Raw genomic sequence first — 15,452 nt, forward strand, 5'->3', positions numbered from 1 at the left:
TATCCTCTGATTTGTGCATAACAGAAAAAAATATTTCACAGTCATACCAGTCTTGGCAGAGCAGCAACAGCCTTTTTTCTCAGTTAGCAGCAGACAGTAGTCCCCTTAGCTTACTTCCATTGGACACCAACAGCACTAAGAGATATATGTGTTAGTGTTATATAGAGAAACTAATTTGTAGAGCTTGGATTGCTTTGGCTTCCCTAGCAAATAATTCTGAGTTGATATTTAATTGTATATAACATTAAATAAGAGCTGGATATTAGCAAGGCTTTTTGTTATCCTGGACAGAGCTATCTGAAATTTTGCTTTACAACATCTCAGGACTTCAGGTAAGCTTGTATCATAAGCTGTAATTATTACCAAAATAATCAAATCCTCACATGGTTACTCAGATTTTATTCTAGCTCTTTCTCAAAAACTCACTAGCCTGCTGTTCTGAATTTGACTAGGATAGAGTTAATTTTCTTCCTAGCAGCTGGTACAGAGCTGTGTTTTGGTTTATTATGAGAACAATATTGGTAGCACACTGATGGTACTGTTTTTGCTCGGCAGCGCTTACCTAAAGTCAAGGACTTTTCAGTGTCCCATGCTCTCAGAGTGAGGAGGTGCACAAAAACCTAGGAGAGAGCATGGCCAGGACAGCTGACCTGCACTGGGCAAAGGGATATGCCCAGTACATAAACTTGGGGAAGTTGTTCAGGAGCAGCAGATCGTTGTTTGAGAATGAGCTAATCATCAGTCAACAAATGGTAAGCAACTGTATTGTGTATCACTTGTTTCTCTTGAGTTTCATCTCTCTCTCCTTCTCCTTTTATTTCAAAGTTATTATTATATTTTACATTGTTTCAATTATTAAAGTGTTCTTATCTCAACCCACAAGTTTTACTTCCTGTCTCACTGGGAGCAGGGAGTGAGCAGGCAGCTGTGTGGTACTTAGGTGCTGGCTGAGGTTAAACCACAGCACAGAAATGAAATCAATGGGAAAACTGCAGCTGAGATTTACAGGACTCTTAGGAGCTAGCACTCTTCAAAGGACAAATCTGGGACACTGCTGTGTTTCACCATCCGATGCGCTGCGTCATTGCAACCCACTATCAAAATGCTATAATTACATGTCAGCATGCTGTGCCAGAGAGGGAGATATAACTATGCTGACCCATCTCTAGCTAAGTTTAGAGGCTTCTCAGTTGTCTGCAGCCCTTGCTGCTTCAGTAGACAAGTCTACTACAGTGATATTGGATCACTTGAAGCAGGTAGCAGCAGCCTAGAATTTCTAAGACTTGAATAAATTTGTTACCAATGCACTACTGGATGCATTTCTATTTTTTTTTTTTTTTTTTTTTTTTTTTTACTTACTCAACGTTAGATTTGGGGGAATAGATGTGAAAAACCTCTATATTTGGGAAAACATCTTTTGATTCAAACGTCTATTGGTAATAGGGTCCTGCCTGGAGGTCTCTACACAGTTCTGTTGTAAACTACTGAAATAGAGTCATAGAGTCTACAGTCTTTCTGTCCACAAATTCATCAGAGTTATTAAAAAAGAAGTCTGAAGTATCAAGGATTAATCCAGGTACACTGGATTCTCCAACATCTTAAATAGTTTCTCTCTAAAGCAACTAGAGACCAGCCTTCATAGTCTATACATTAAAGGGGCCTCATGACTGTGTTCTCTGACAATGTTTTTTATTGTTACACACTGATGATTACAGGCTTGCAGTTGTTGAGAAAATTTTCAGTCCAGAAAATTTTCAGTCCAGAAAATTTTCTGCAAGCTAGTAAGCTTTCAGGGCTGAAACTGACGACCAGAGACCAAGTCTGGACTGCTCACTGAGGAAGAGAGCTGTTTGTGCTGGATTCCTTTTCCCTTCCCTTCCCTTCCCTTCCCTTCCCTTCCCTTCCCTTCCCTTCCCTTCCCTTCCCTTCCCTTCCCTTCCCTTCCCTTCCCTTCCCTTCCCTTCCCTTCCCTTCCCTTCCCTTCCCTTCCCTTCCCTTCCCAGCAGGAAAGTCCATGGAGCACATACATCACAGTGCATTCAGTTGTTTTTCCACATAAAAGGAAAACTGAAGTACCATAGCAATAGGCAGTGTGGATTTGAAATTAATAATAAGACAATTTATCAGATAATATGATTATATAAAGATGTTAACATGTCATATTTAAAATAATTACAGATTCAGCCTTTATTCTGATAAACTATAAATAAATAATAAAATGACTTGCAAATTTTTAAATTTCTTAATGTGAATCATATCCAAATAGAACTACTGTCTGATATAAATTTGGGGTAACTGCATTAACTGCTTTTACCTTTGAAGAAACATTGCATAGGGAGTGAGAGTTCAGAGTCCACTCATATCTGAAACTCAAGTCTGTAGTTGGTGCAGCTGTAAGGTTTATTCTGAGCTTCAAAGACCTTCCTCTGCTTGTGGCTTAAATCATGCACATGTATGAAGAAGGACAATCTGATTGTGGATTTTTGTCAAATAGGCCACCTCTGTCTTTTACTTTACTCACATCCTGAAAGCTCAGCAAGTCCTTAAATTCCTTGTTTAATTGAGGGCTCTGTACCATATGCTCACAAGTCAGTTTCACTCAGAAAAAGTGACCAATATTATAGAAATAATAAATGGCTAGAAAGCTCTCAATGAAGATCATTTATCTTTTCACTTGCTAAGAGACTTTTCAGAAGATACATTTCCAAGAAATACCTCTGCACTATGAAACTTGTTATGTCCATTTCAGTTAAGAGTCTTTTTTGTTATTGTTTCCTCCACTGTTTTTGGAAATTTTGCTTAACTAAGTCAAAGATGAGGAGCCTGCCATGCAATGACAGGCCCAAAAATGTATTTTGTTCCATAAAAATATATATACTTTAAAATATTGAATTTCATTATTTCAGTAAGATGACACAGATGTTTCCAAGAGCTTGCAAGTGAAGATTCTGAGCAACTGGGATTTAAAATTCAGGCATAAACTTCTTAAGATAAATAATTTAAACAGAATTTCTAAAATTTTCTTCCTAAAATTAGACACATAATAAAAGGAGATTCCTGTGCAGATGATAAGTTATACTCACATTGCCAAATACTAGTTTTTCTCTTTTGTCACTTCATACATTGTTTCTCTTAAGTTAAATAACTCCAATTGTATTTAATAACATTTTCTCATATAAAAACATGTTCATGAAATAAATTATGATCAAATAAATATTTCCACTCTTCTTTGCATTTTAGAATAAGTTTCTCTTTATCAGATTTTCTGGACACTGTACAGTCACTGTAATACCAGAAAGGCATGCGGAGTTTCTTCCACAGAGATACATGGTAGTGGGGGAAGAAAAGGTAATTAAATCATCATGGAACTGGACATAGATCAGGATTAAATTTTTAAAAAACAAACCAAGTACAAATAAATATGAAACTATTTATCTCTTCCTTTTCATATTAGCCAAACCATGCTTCATAATAAACATGGTTTATATAAGGCACACTATGTAAATTCCCATGCTCCCCAGAACCATTGCAGAGAAACAGTGTCCAGAGAAACAGAAAACCTGTGGTTTTCTTCCCATAAACAATTATCAGGCTTTATGTCCTGTGACATGTGGCTCCTATTCTTTCTATCTTCTATGAGCTGTTGAATGCTCTAGAAGTCTTTTCTGTTACTAACACAGACCTCTGAAGGACCTTGAATGACTATGGACCTGAGCTATGACCAAGGCTTTTGCCAGACATACAATTAGAGGGAGAAGGGGTTAGCAAGGCAGTGACTTGGTTCTGAGAACTACAAACCTGGTTTCCTGCCATTGCCTTTTTCACCTAATTATTCAAACATATCAAAAGACAATCAAAGCAATTACCAGGACATGCTTGTCTTAAAAATACAGTTACTGTACACTTTTGAATTAGGCGGCTTAAGTGTTAAAAAACTTTGAGCAAAATCATGTAAATATGCTTTTGTGATAGACATGTCCTTACAAGAGCTTTGCTGGAGAGAAGGAGCATGCTCTTATAAAATAGGGTTCTTGAAAATTGAAATTGCTCTGCTAAAGAACGTAGAAATCAGAAAAAATGGTCTGTGGATTTGGTAGAAAAAAACTACCTTTCTTTTTTTCCATATAACTTTTGCTGAAAATCATCTGAAAACTGAATACTTCCATTTCTGTTAATAATCACAATTCTAATTACAACTTCAAGTTAGAAAGGGAGCAAGAACCAGAAAAACATTTCCTGAGAACTTAAAACTTGGCATTCTGTCAAATACAGTTACTTGAATATGATAATTTCCTTTGTTTCATCAGTCCCATGGCTCATCTATTTTGATAAGGTATAGTGGTTCCCTTCTATGATCTCAGTAGCTTCAGGTTTCCTTTGCAGAACATGGAAGGTTCCTGATTTTCATTCTATATGTTCCTGGCCAACATGCCAAACTTGCTAAGAGCACAGAACAACTTCACATGATACTTGCACTGGTTCTAACCCTTCAATCTCTTTCTAGGTGAACCCTGAAGACATGAATCCTTGGCTTTCTTTGTTTTTTATTTCAAGAAGGCAGTGGTATCCTAAGCCACTCTCACAGGTTTTTATCTTCACTGTGTTAATCTGTACGTAACTTTCTCAGGTGTCACTGGAGGTCTAACACAGCATAACTATTTTTAGTCATACTCAATGAGCTTCTTAGTGCGCAGCACACTGGGATATGAAAGCATAACCCAATAAGTGCACTATATGGAGTATAAATGTGGACTTTGTGCAGAAAATACCATACTTCAAAATGCTGATATTTCTGTACACTTCAGGCAGGCACCCTTCTTGATTGTACTTTGATTCCTAACAGAAACTCTAGAAATCATTCCTCATAGGCAGTTAAACAAGGGATTGAATATAATGTGTCTGAATCTACATTGCCTGAAGGAGTGCTCCAGTTGAGCACTTCAAACTCAGCCACCAGATCAACCCTAAGATAGCTCAGGTCCCTCCATGCCCAGTACCTCAAACCCCTAATGCAGGCCCTAACCCATTACCTTCAAGTCAATTTTGTATAGAGGATGATTTCAACCACTGGGTGAAATGCTCTATTCTACATCCTATCTCAATGAATAAGACACTAATTCACATTCACCAGGCATATATGCTGATACCCAGCAGCAGATATACATGGGAACATGTCTGGTGACACACAAACACATCTGTTAGTTGTTCTGAGGAAATATACCAGAATGTTGGAGTCATAAAGGCTGTTTCTTGGTATTCTGGTCAACATACTTGGTTGCATGAAAATCTATGAGTGGATCACCAAGTGATATTCAAGGACTAACCAAGATTTTAATTGGGTTTTTAATTGTGATTAACCTCACTGCTGTGCTCAGATCATGCAGAAACCAAGTATTGTCACCTGTCTTTAAGCAAGGGTCAATCACTTGTCAGCTACTTATTTCACAGGTCTTCCTTGGGAACACTTGAGGAGATTTCAGTAAACTGATGCTGATCATAAATGGTCTATGGTATAGAGGAGTGATACCATGTCTATACAGGAAGCCACAGCACCAAACTCCAGAAAGTTTTCCATAAAAAAAGAAGCCACTACCTTGCTCAGTGTGAAGAGGGTATCCTTCCTCAGCAATTCTCCCAGTCTACAGAGGCTTCTGTCAACACTCTGAAATTTGAGATTATGAAATTTCAATTTGTGTCTGCTCTTAGGAGGCTCTATCTTTTATAGAATTATTGGTTTATTTTATTTCCTTTATGAAAAATGAGAAAACCAACTTTTTTGTCCAGTATTTTGGTATGTCCCTTGTCCCTGCTTTTGTGCAGGTCAATGATGAAGTGGGTTTCTGATCATAAAAAGGGTGAATTAATCTTACTAGTTGCCAGTCCACATTTTCCTAGGACACAAAATAGTGCCAATAAGACCTTCAGTCTTCAATTAGGCTCTGTCCTGTCCAGACTAGCGAGAGCTGTTAACCAGCAGGTGCAGAAGGGCAAGAGCAAACTCTTGTTACCCAAGAGTTTTGAACTTTGTAGCTTCTGCTCTGTCAGTGCAGATTCATGAGGCAGGAGGCAAAGTGAGATTTTAGGTTTTGTCAGCAATTTAGTTGTGGTAAATTGCCCTATGGCCAGGATAACCTTCTGTGATGTGGTCTTGCTGGTTTAGAGACATCTTAAAGACATTGAAAAGAGTTTTCAAGGTGTAAGTGATCAGTGCTTTGTAAAAACTCAGCAGACATTTTGATTTGTCTTGAGACCACCACCATAAAATCAAGATCCCCAAAGCTGCAGTCATTTTTTGAATGTTGGCCAAATTTATATAGCAGCAATCTGTTTGTGCTCTAGTGGTTTTGCCATACATTTCCATATTTGCTATGTATCAGTATTGTTTCCACAGGATTTTACTTCAAAACACACAGACACAATGTCTCTGGAAGATTTTCACTGATACCAGTGATGAAACTGCTGAATGGTCATTTGGATCAGGTCCTTAATAAAAAGATAAGTTTTGGTGCTGTTTGTCAGGCTCTATTGGAAAGGAAAGATAAGTAATATTTTTGAAATTAACAAATAAAATAAGATAAATGGTTGCCAATATGTCAGGAAGTTGAAAAAATACAGTTAAAAGGTGCATTATAGAAAGTGTTTCACAGCACCAGGTCACTTACACATGGCTTGATTTATGGTTTTCCTCGAAACATTCTCATTCATTCTGAGGTTTAGCATGCTCATCAGAATTACTTAAGCTAATCTGCTTGATTGCTGCTGTAGCAGCTCTTGGCTTGATGTCTGCTTAGTTTCAGACTTTGTATTCAACAGGCTCTCTTGTTGCCCTAGCAGTATGACTCACATACAGTACAAGGCAAATGCCAAGGTGCTGCCAGTCACAAGAAACCCATAGAAATGGAAGTGAAGTATTTGGTAGTTTCTTTTTCTGACCACAGGGTGTTGATGGAAAGAAACAAGGCAGGACAATCACGCTGCTTTCACATTTTGCTCAAGTGCCAGGAGGCGGTTCTTTCACAGTCACTGCAATTGTTCCTGTTTAACATGGAAGCCTTAAGCCAGACATAATTAGACTTTTTCTTGACAAATCATTTGTGCAAAGTCTTGACAGGTTGAAAACTGAAACGGTTGTGCTGCATTTTTCAGGGTCTGAAACAGACAGGATTACAGAAAAATGAAAGCAAGTACTGTGAAAGCTATAACTTGCAGAAATATGTGTCTAGCGTGAGTACAAAGTCTATGTCATGTTTGATCAAAACAATTAGACAGAATATTGTCTCGTGCTTTGCTGGTGTTATACTACAGTATATTAGTAATATATAAGGGCTGTATTTCACTAGATAAATTCTGTGCCAAATGAGATGCAAACAAACACACCAAAAATATAATATGCACATATCTGATATTGCTGCAGAGCAAAGTAAGTAAGTCTTACAATTTGAGCTCATGTAACAACTGAAAGTTTCTTCTCATAAGATGAGCTATTGCACTGGAAAAAGAAAAGCTCCATGCAACTGTTATCATATATTGTCGGTATACTCAAGGAAATACTCACAGAATTACAGAATCATTTAGGTTGGAAAAAAACCTTAATAATCTGTTGTATCTGCAATATTAATATTCTTCCTATGCAAGCCAGTATTAGTAATAAGATTTGCTCAGTGATGTCATGGCACAGATGTAGACATTTTGAAATATTTGCAAATTTTTTAATCACTACATAATAAATAAAATCCTCAAACATCTTAGTTTCTACTTGTGCTTGCAAATACCATGATTTTCATGAAAATGCATAATTGTAGCTAGGGTTTAACAGCAGATTTATAGTTATAATGAAGGGTATTATGAAACATACTGCAGGAAGCTCCTCAGTACATTAGAATGCAAATAATTGAATCAGTGCTTTTCATAATGTATCCTGAACCTCTGGTGAAATAGAACTACTGATTATTCCTGATAACATTTTTTTGTGTTACTTCACAAAATGTAGCAATTTGTAATAAATCTATTTGGTAAGCTGGTTCTAAAGCATCACACCAAAACTTTTCCACTTTCCAAGATCATTTCCAAGGCATTATCAAGTACACTCTGTAAAATACAAATGTGGGAAAAATACATTCCACAGTCACAAGTGATCTTTCAGCTTCTTTATGGATGGAAAAAATACTCTCAGAGATTGTCAAGTCTTAGTATCCTGTTCTGTACAAAAAAAATAAAAGAAGAGAGCACTTCCTCTTGTAATGAAATAAGTCATCAGCTGAAACTCTCAAGTTGTCTTCAAATTTTGCAATCTCACCACAATGTGGTTCTGGTGTCCATCACATGTATGTACAAACCCAAAACAATACTTCCCCAGTAAAGTTGCATATACACCTGTTCAAATGTAAATACTTTCCATCATGCACAGTACATGTGCATTCAAAAGATCTCAAAAGAAATGTTCTTGCAGAGGTCAAAATGCATGTGGAAACTCCAAGCTCCTGCATATCTTCATGTTCTTTGCTCTTTCATCAAATATGTGATGAGAGGGCGCATTATATCCTTCATATGGATCTCTTTAACAGACAATATTAGTAACCATATTTCAAAATTACCTCAGCAACAGATAGAATTTCTTGTCCAATACTTAGAGAGGAATAACATCTCTGTAACTCAGGTCATTTTTCTGTTGTCCTGTCCTCTATTGGTTCTCAAAGTGGTTAAGGAATCATACTGAGTTGTGCCTGTGTACCTTTGATCTCACGTGACTCTGGCTTAAACTCAATCATCTGCACTTCTGAAACATAAACCGACTAATTCTCAGAAGATTATAGTTAATAATAAAAATTCAGGTAGCAACCCATGTAAAATTATTTCTGCCACATACATTAAGTCTTTTCTTTCTGCAGCTGCACAACAGTGAAATTCTTGTTCATATGAATTAATTTTACCTTTGGCAGCTTGGAAATGTATTCTTTTAATTGCATTTTTACTGTAATCCAAACTTGTTTAAAAGACCAAAAAAATTTTGCTAAATCTGTTTGACTCAGAACATATGCTTAAGTCTTTGTTGTAGCTCACTCAGGAGTGCTTTTGTGTGTGGCACAGAATGGATTAATTAGATGTAACAAAAGGTAGTAATCAGTAAATTATTTGCGATAATATGTAATTTATTAAAGATTTACATACAAAACACATGTTAAAAAGCATTAGGACAATCTCTGCTTTATTATTTTAAGCAGCACTTTTCACTTTGATTGCAAGTAGTAACTTCGCAGCTTCAGAAGAGGTCTTATTTTTGCAGGACAAATCCCTCCTGTACTTTTACTCTGAATGCTGCCTTCTTTAAGTTGTACTGCATTTCTCAACTTCAGTTCTGTAGAGTTTCACTTCCCTCTCCTCTTTCTAATGTCTGCTAGCATGGCTGTTCTTAAACATCTTGAATTATGGAAACAATGAAAGCAAGGGTGCCTATAGGCAGCTCAGTCATGTATGTCCATGTGAAAGTTGCCAGCACAGTGCCTGGGGGAAAGGAAACCTTTCTGCCTTGAGATACCAAGGTATGCTGTCAGCATTTCCTAGGAGGAAATGTGTTTCTGTTTTAAGCACAAGAATGAAAAGAATAAGAAGAAATAATAATAATATTGAGCTCTGAGGATAGTGTAGGGGTGTGTTTATAAACAAAGCCCCTGGTAAGTCATTGGATCTCTATTATTTAAGTCTGTGAAATATTCTCTAGCTTTAAAATACTGCAATATTTTTCATGTCTAATGATGGACATTGTGCCTCAAAGTGTCTGCCTACCTGGAGGGAGGTGTAAAAGTTGTGAGAATGGTCCTGTAAAAGGAAAAATAAGAGTAAAATCAAAGTAGCATTGTCTGGGGTTGCAAATCATAGTCAAATGATGTCTGTGCACGAAGAGTCACTGGAAATGACACATCCTTTCTTAAAGACATTGAGTGAATAGGAACAAATAAAAGGAATTCTGAACTGAGATATAGATATTCTCTTGGTAGTTTGTAATAGTTATGATTTTCTTGCCAATGTAGCAAAAGCTCAAACCAAATTGCTTAGATTAATAAAAAAATAGTTTAAAAAGCTATTATGGGCTTGATTAATATATTTTTATTTATATTAGTGAAATCCAGTCTTTTGAAAAAAATTAAGCTTCTCTCAAAAATAGCCAAGCAAATACACATCTGGCCATAGCCACTATTGGAGACAAAAAAATTGTCATGTTCTGGTATGGTCTGGCACAAACAGCTGCTACCACTCTTCTGCTGAGCAATGCACCCATGGATGCTGAGCACCAGCACACAAATCCCTGGGTTACAGCCCTACTCATGTCCTTTTCTCTCCTCTGCAGCCAGCGAATTCTATGTGCTATAAAGCTCCTCTGCCATTGACCTGCTGGCTCTGCGCAACAACAGTACAGCAAGAGGAATGATTTTCATTCCTTAGAAAGCTGCCTGAAGTCTCATTTCTGTCTTCTATCACAGCTCACTCTAGGCAGCCTGAACTGGTGTTAAAACTTAGCTGAGAAAAATTGGCTCTCAGTGATATTCACTCATTGTATTATCTTTTATTTTTATTTGCCCAGTGTTAGAGAAAACTTCCTTTCATGTGAAATGGTTATATGCTTAACGTGAATGGAGAAGGATGGAAACAGACAGCAAGAGTGAAAAGAAGTAAAGGAAATTATGTTGTTTGAAATACAACCCAGTAAATGGGTATACTTAAACCCAGTGTTGCATGAAGACTCATCTGATTTGTCTCATAAATAAGCTTAGGAAAATAAAGACGTAAATAAATATGAAATTTTTTCTTTATATACTACAGTCATCAAGTAGAAGGTAAATTTTCAAAAACAATATGAACACCTTTGTAAGTACAGACAAAATACCCTGAAATGAATTGGGATGACAGGGACAAATTTCTGTTGATTCTAATGGATTTAAGATTAAGCCCTAAACAACAGATTTGAGAGGATATTCCAAAATAAACAGGAGCTTGAAACTGCATGCTTGAGAGTGGGGAAAAATAGCCAGTGAATGAATCATCTCTGGAGCTGGTGATGTACAGCTCCCTTAATAAATGCTGATGGCAGTACTGGCACACGCTGGGGAATGGGTAACACCAGGTATCCATGGTGCAAGCCAGCAGGAATGTCAAGACAGCAGAATTCAGTGCCCAAGAGTAAAGGAAATGTTGAGAGATATGAGTGCTTTTGCTGGAAGGAGAACACTTAGTTTCCCATAAAAACACAAGAGAAACTGTCTCAAATCCAATTCACTGAAAATACTGAGAGAACAAATTGACTTTGCACCATGCTGTGACTATCTCCTGACTAGAGCTTCATAGGGATAAATTAATTTTATTAAAACTTTTTTCTACAATCAGTAAAAATGTAAAGAGAAGATTATATCCCCATGAGTGTCCCAAAAATGCTACAGTACCTGAATAAAACAGGGAAAGATGTTACTTAGGAGACTACAGATGAAAATCCAAATTTTGAATTATGTCTGGAAACCACAAGAACCTTAAGAAGTCTGGGACAGTCTGATGAGAATAAAATCACCACAGCCAAGCACCCACATGAGAGCCCAGCTTTTTCAAGCAGTCAGTGTAGAATAAACTTGATAATTCAATCTGAAAGTGATAACAGCAATGTCTGGGTGATGGAAGGAAAGATATACATTGTGATTTACAGAGATACGTACAGCCTTCTAACAGAGACAAGAAGGCAGAACAGACTTCAGAGAAAGAAGACAATATTTTTTTCAGCAGAAACAATAGAAAAAATTAGGGGAAGACAGCAGCCTTAGCAACAGTAGAAACTCTACCTAATAAAACAGTGGTATGCTAATTTCCATTTATGAGAGAAAATCTTTCCATAAATGAAATGGAGTGGAAATAAAATGGGAATGCTCTCTTGTGACAATAATTTGTATTGGTCCCTTGCACACAGTAGTGGAGTGATTAATTTTGACTAATTTGAGATATAAAATTGGAAAGACAAATGAATATGTCTATGGTCATATAGACACGTGGACTGCCTGGGATCCAGGAGATTCCAGCAAAGGTCTAGTGTCCCAGAATTCCCACCATTATGATATGCTGAACCAGGGATGGGGAATTCCTGCTCAACACACACTGCAAGAAACATTGTGATAAAGTTTTTGTGGTCCTTCCTCATGCTCCCACCTTATCTGAGCCCGTTCTCTGCCAATTAATGTTCTTCCAAGCCTGACACAAAGTCAAACATTAGGAAAACAAATCATACCGTTGTATTGGTGACAAAAAACAAGTCAGAGCAGGGTGTATTCTGTGTCCTGTAGCTCAACTCTGTCCTCTGCAACAGATCATATATCTGACTGCCAGGGAAATTAAATATGGAGATCCTTAGGGCTGCTAATGACAAGAAAAAATTGCCTTCTCATAGCTCCTGCAGAAAAATTACTAGCCAAAAGTAGAACTATCTTCTCAGCCTCAAGTCTGCAAAATAACAAAATATTGTAGTTAAAATAAATAAACAATGTTGGACTGGTTTAAAATCGTGATATGCAGTCTATCATTATGCATCACCAAGCAATTGGGCAAGATTGAAATCAATATAGTGTCCAAGGCTCTCAGACAAAAAATACGTTTGAAAGAAATTAAGTAATCTAAAATTTTTCTAGTTGAATATGTTTGGTAAACATATTTATTAGCAAGTTAATATTAACTGATGAGAGTATAAACATCTATTGATATGATCAGTAATTCTCCAGTGAATGGTTTGCACCAGTGCCTGTGGATCTTCTTGCATAATCAGTGTGATTAGCCTTTGATAAACTGCTATACTTCTCCAATCTTTTAGCCAGTGGCTTACTCAACCTATATACTGCCTCTTATAAACACTTCAATCTGAAACAATTTCAGGAAAAATATTATTCCCAGGGTAGTGGCTCAGTTTGCATTGCTTCTTCCAAAGAGTTTTCTGAAAGGCATCCCCTGAGCTTACGGCAGTCTGCTTGCAACATTTCAATTGTTTTATTTCTTCTTTTTTTTCCTTTCTTTGTTGTTGCTCTAAATTAAACTCTATTGGAGACTGCAGCATTTCATATTATAACAATGCCTGTCAGGAGTTCTTTACTGTGCATGATAAAATGTAAACTCTTTAATTAGCTTTTTTTTGGTAATAAACAGTGGAAACTATTTTAGCATCTTAATCAGTAGAGTTTCAAAGTTATTTTGTGTTTTGCTTGCCTCTGCTGCTCTTCTTTGTTTGCTATGCTCTATTACTCAGTTGAAAACTTCATTTACAGTTTATCCCATTTCTGATGAGCAATGTGTTTGCTACTTTTAACTAAAACCAAATATTTTATTAAATGTCTCCTAACATATCTCATGCACTTAGACAGAAAAAATTTGGAAGCACATTACTTACTCTAAGGTGAGTTTCCTGGAGAGAAGTTGCTCTAATTTAATCCAACAGTGGCAGTGAGGTATCACAAAATACCCAAGATATGCCAAAAGGAAGCATTTACAAAGAGTCTGCTAAGTGGATTGCTGTCTGCTGAAGAATTTAAGATATGGTTGTCTTACCCACAGTTTTAGTAAATTAACCTGGTTTTACTAAGAATGGGATTTGGAACACAGCTACACTGTTTTTTCATGCCAGCACCCAAACCAGCAACATGGTGCTAAATACATGGTTCCCAAGGAGGAAAATTCAAATAATAAAAGGAGTTTGGAAGAGCTCACACCCTAGATATTTTTTGGACAAGCATTTTTTAATAGCTTTTATTTCCCCTCCATTTCCAGGCTTGAGCAGTAAGAAAAGAAAAGGATCAGAGGCTGCCGTAAGGGCTGTGCTTTGCATATACTTGTGCTGTCTCCAGCTGTTCAGCTGCTGAGATCCACGAGCTGCAGAAGGCCACAGTGGGAACCATGCACCTCGAGATGCTCCTCCACAGCCTGCTGGGCAGGCAGGAAGCTGCAGCTGTGGCCTGGCCTGCAGCTGCCTCAGAGACAGCTGTGGCACAGCCCCGTCTGTCATTTTCCTGTGCTGTCTGAATGCCTGTTGAGCAGGAGACAACTGGGGAAGAGTAACAACTTCTATTTCATTTCATGGCTTACAGAGAGAGGTCAAAAATCTGATGCCAAATTAAAAATATTAAAAATAGAATTACTTCCTTTGGATTCTCCTAATTTCTTATGCTCTGCTGCCCAAAGCCCCTGGAAGAATGATGGCATTTATAGCATTTATAGGTAGGAGATCTTTTTTGTTAGTTTGGTTTTGGTTTGCTTTGACATTTCTTTGAGTTTTTGCCTTTTATTTTTTTTTTTAATTACTGTGTGTAATATGAAGCATTTGGTGCCTCTCGAGGACTATCTTAAAAAGCCCAGCAGAAATCAAGTTCATTATTCAGGCCTTCTGCAACTGATAATTGAAGAATTACAGTTGAGAAGGGATGTTCTTTCATGAAATGTATGATAGCATGTTTGCATTTGAAAGTGGGAAATGATCCTCACCAAGTTCATCTCATATGAATTAGGCTATCTCTAATTCCTGCAGTGTTGGACAGGATGAAGAGTAGGAGATCATATGAAAGAGACTCCCTAGATCTGTAGCAGCACCACTGTGCCATTTAATACTCAAAAAGATTTAATATTAAACCTTTTGGAATTGTATTTTCTTTTTGAAGAGATTATATTATTCATTTATATCTTGAATATTGTTGAGATAACAAAGGCAAGTTTTTCTACTAAATATAAAAATCTGCTACATCCTAAGCCAGAAAGCATTCTTCTAACCAAATCTTCCTGGTCTGTGACATAACAAATATCTCAGCTTTATATCTACCCGTTCACCTAAGGATTTATTTTACTGTGTGACATTACTCCAGCAGCTTGTTCAGAGATGTTGAACCAAATAAAAACAAACAAAATTGTTTTGATAATATTATTTCAAATATAAAATTGCCATGTCTACAAAAATGCTTATATGTTGTTATAACCTGACTTCTGCTATCTACTCTATCTACATTATAATCCAGTTTTTAATTAGATGGTAAGGTCCCACTTACTTGTTTCCATTAAAAAAAAGGACCTAGCAAAAGCCAAGACTCTGCCAAGCAGTCTGCTTTCCATCAAATTCTTTCTTTTCAAATGGATGTATCTACTGGAATACATAATGAACTAAATAAAAGGTCATCAGAATTCCCCAAATTGTTTTGGCTGAAACTGTCCAAAATTATTCAGTCTGAAGCAAATATTTATATGGATGCTTTCAGTCTGAAAATACAGAGTCAAGAAACTTAAAGATACTTAATGCCTGGAAGGCTTTTCTCTCAGCCTATATTAATAAGCAGTGATATGCTTGTCTTTGTATTAACCAGGACTTGACTGTCAGCAAAAATTAACCAATTCAAAATATGGGGTTAAAAAATGAACACCCTCTCAAACCTTTACTCAGAAATCCCTCAAAA

The 15,452-nt window shown here is 36.8% G+C and overlaps 1 long non-coding RNA gene across 1 annotated transcript in view; it reads left to right on the forward strand.

The window, feature by feature from the left end:
- LOC141725342 (uncharacterized) overlaps positions 1-15,244 on the forward strand; it is a 28,281-nt gene extending 13,037 nt beyond the window's left edge. Inside the window, exons 2-3 of the long non-coding RNA XR_012577207.1 lie at positions 556-752; positions 13,786-15,244. This is a non-coding gene — a long non-coding RNA (uncharacterized LOC141725342). The remainder of the gene's footprint in view (positions 1-555; positions 753-13,785) is intronic.
- The last annotated feature ends 208 nt before the right edge of the window (positions 15,245-15,452 follow it).

The sequence above is a fragment of the Zonotrichia albicollis genome, chromosome 1 (assembly GCF_047830755.1).
Source record: "Zonotrichia albicollis isolate bZonAlb1 chromosome 1, bZonAlb1.hap1, whole genome shotgun sequence".
Lineage (NCBI taxonomy): Eukaryota > Metazoa > Chordata > Aves > Passeriformes > Passerellidae > Zonotrichia > Zonotrichia albicollis.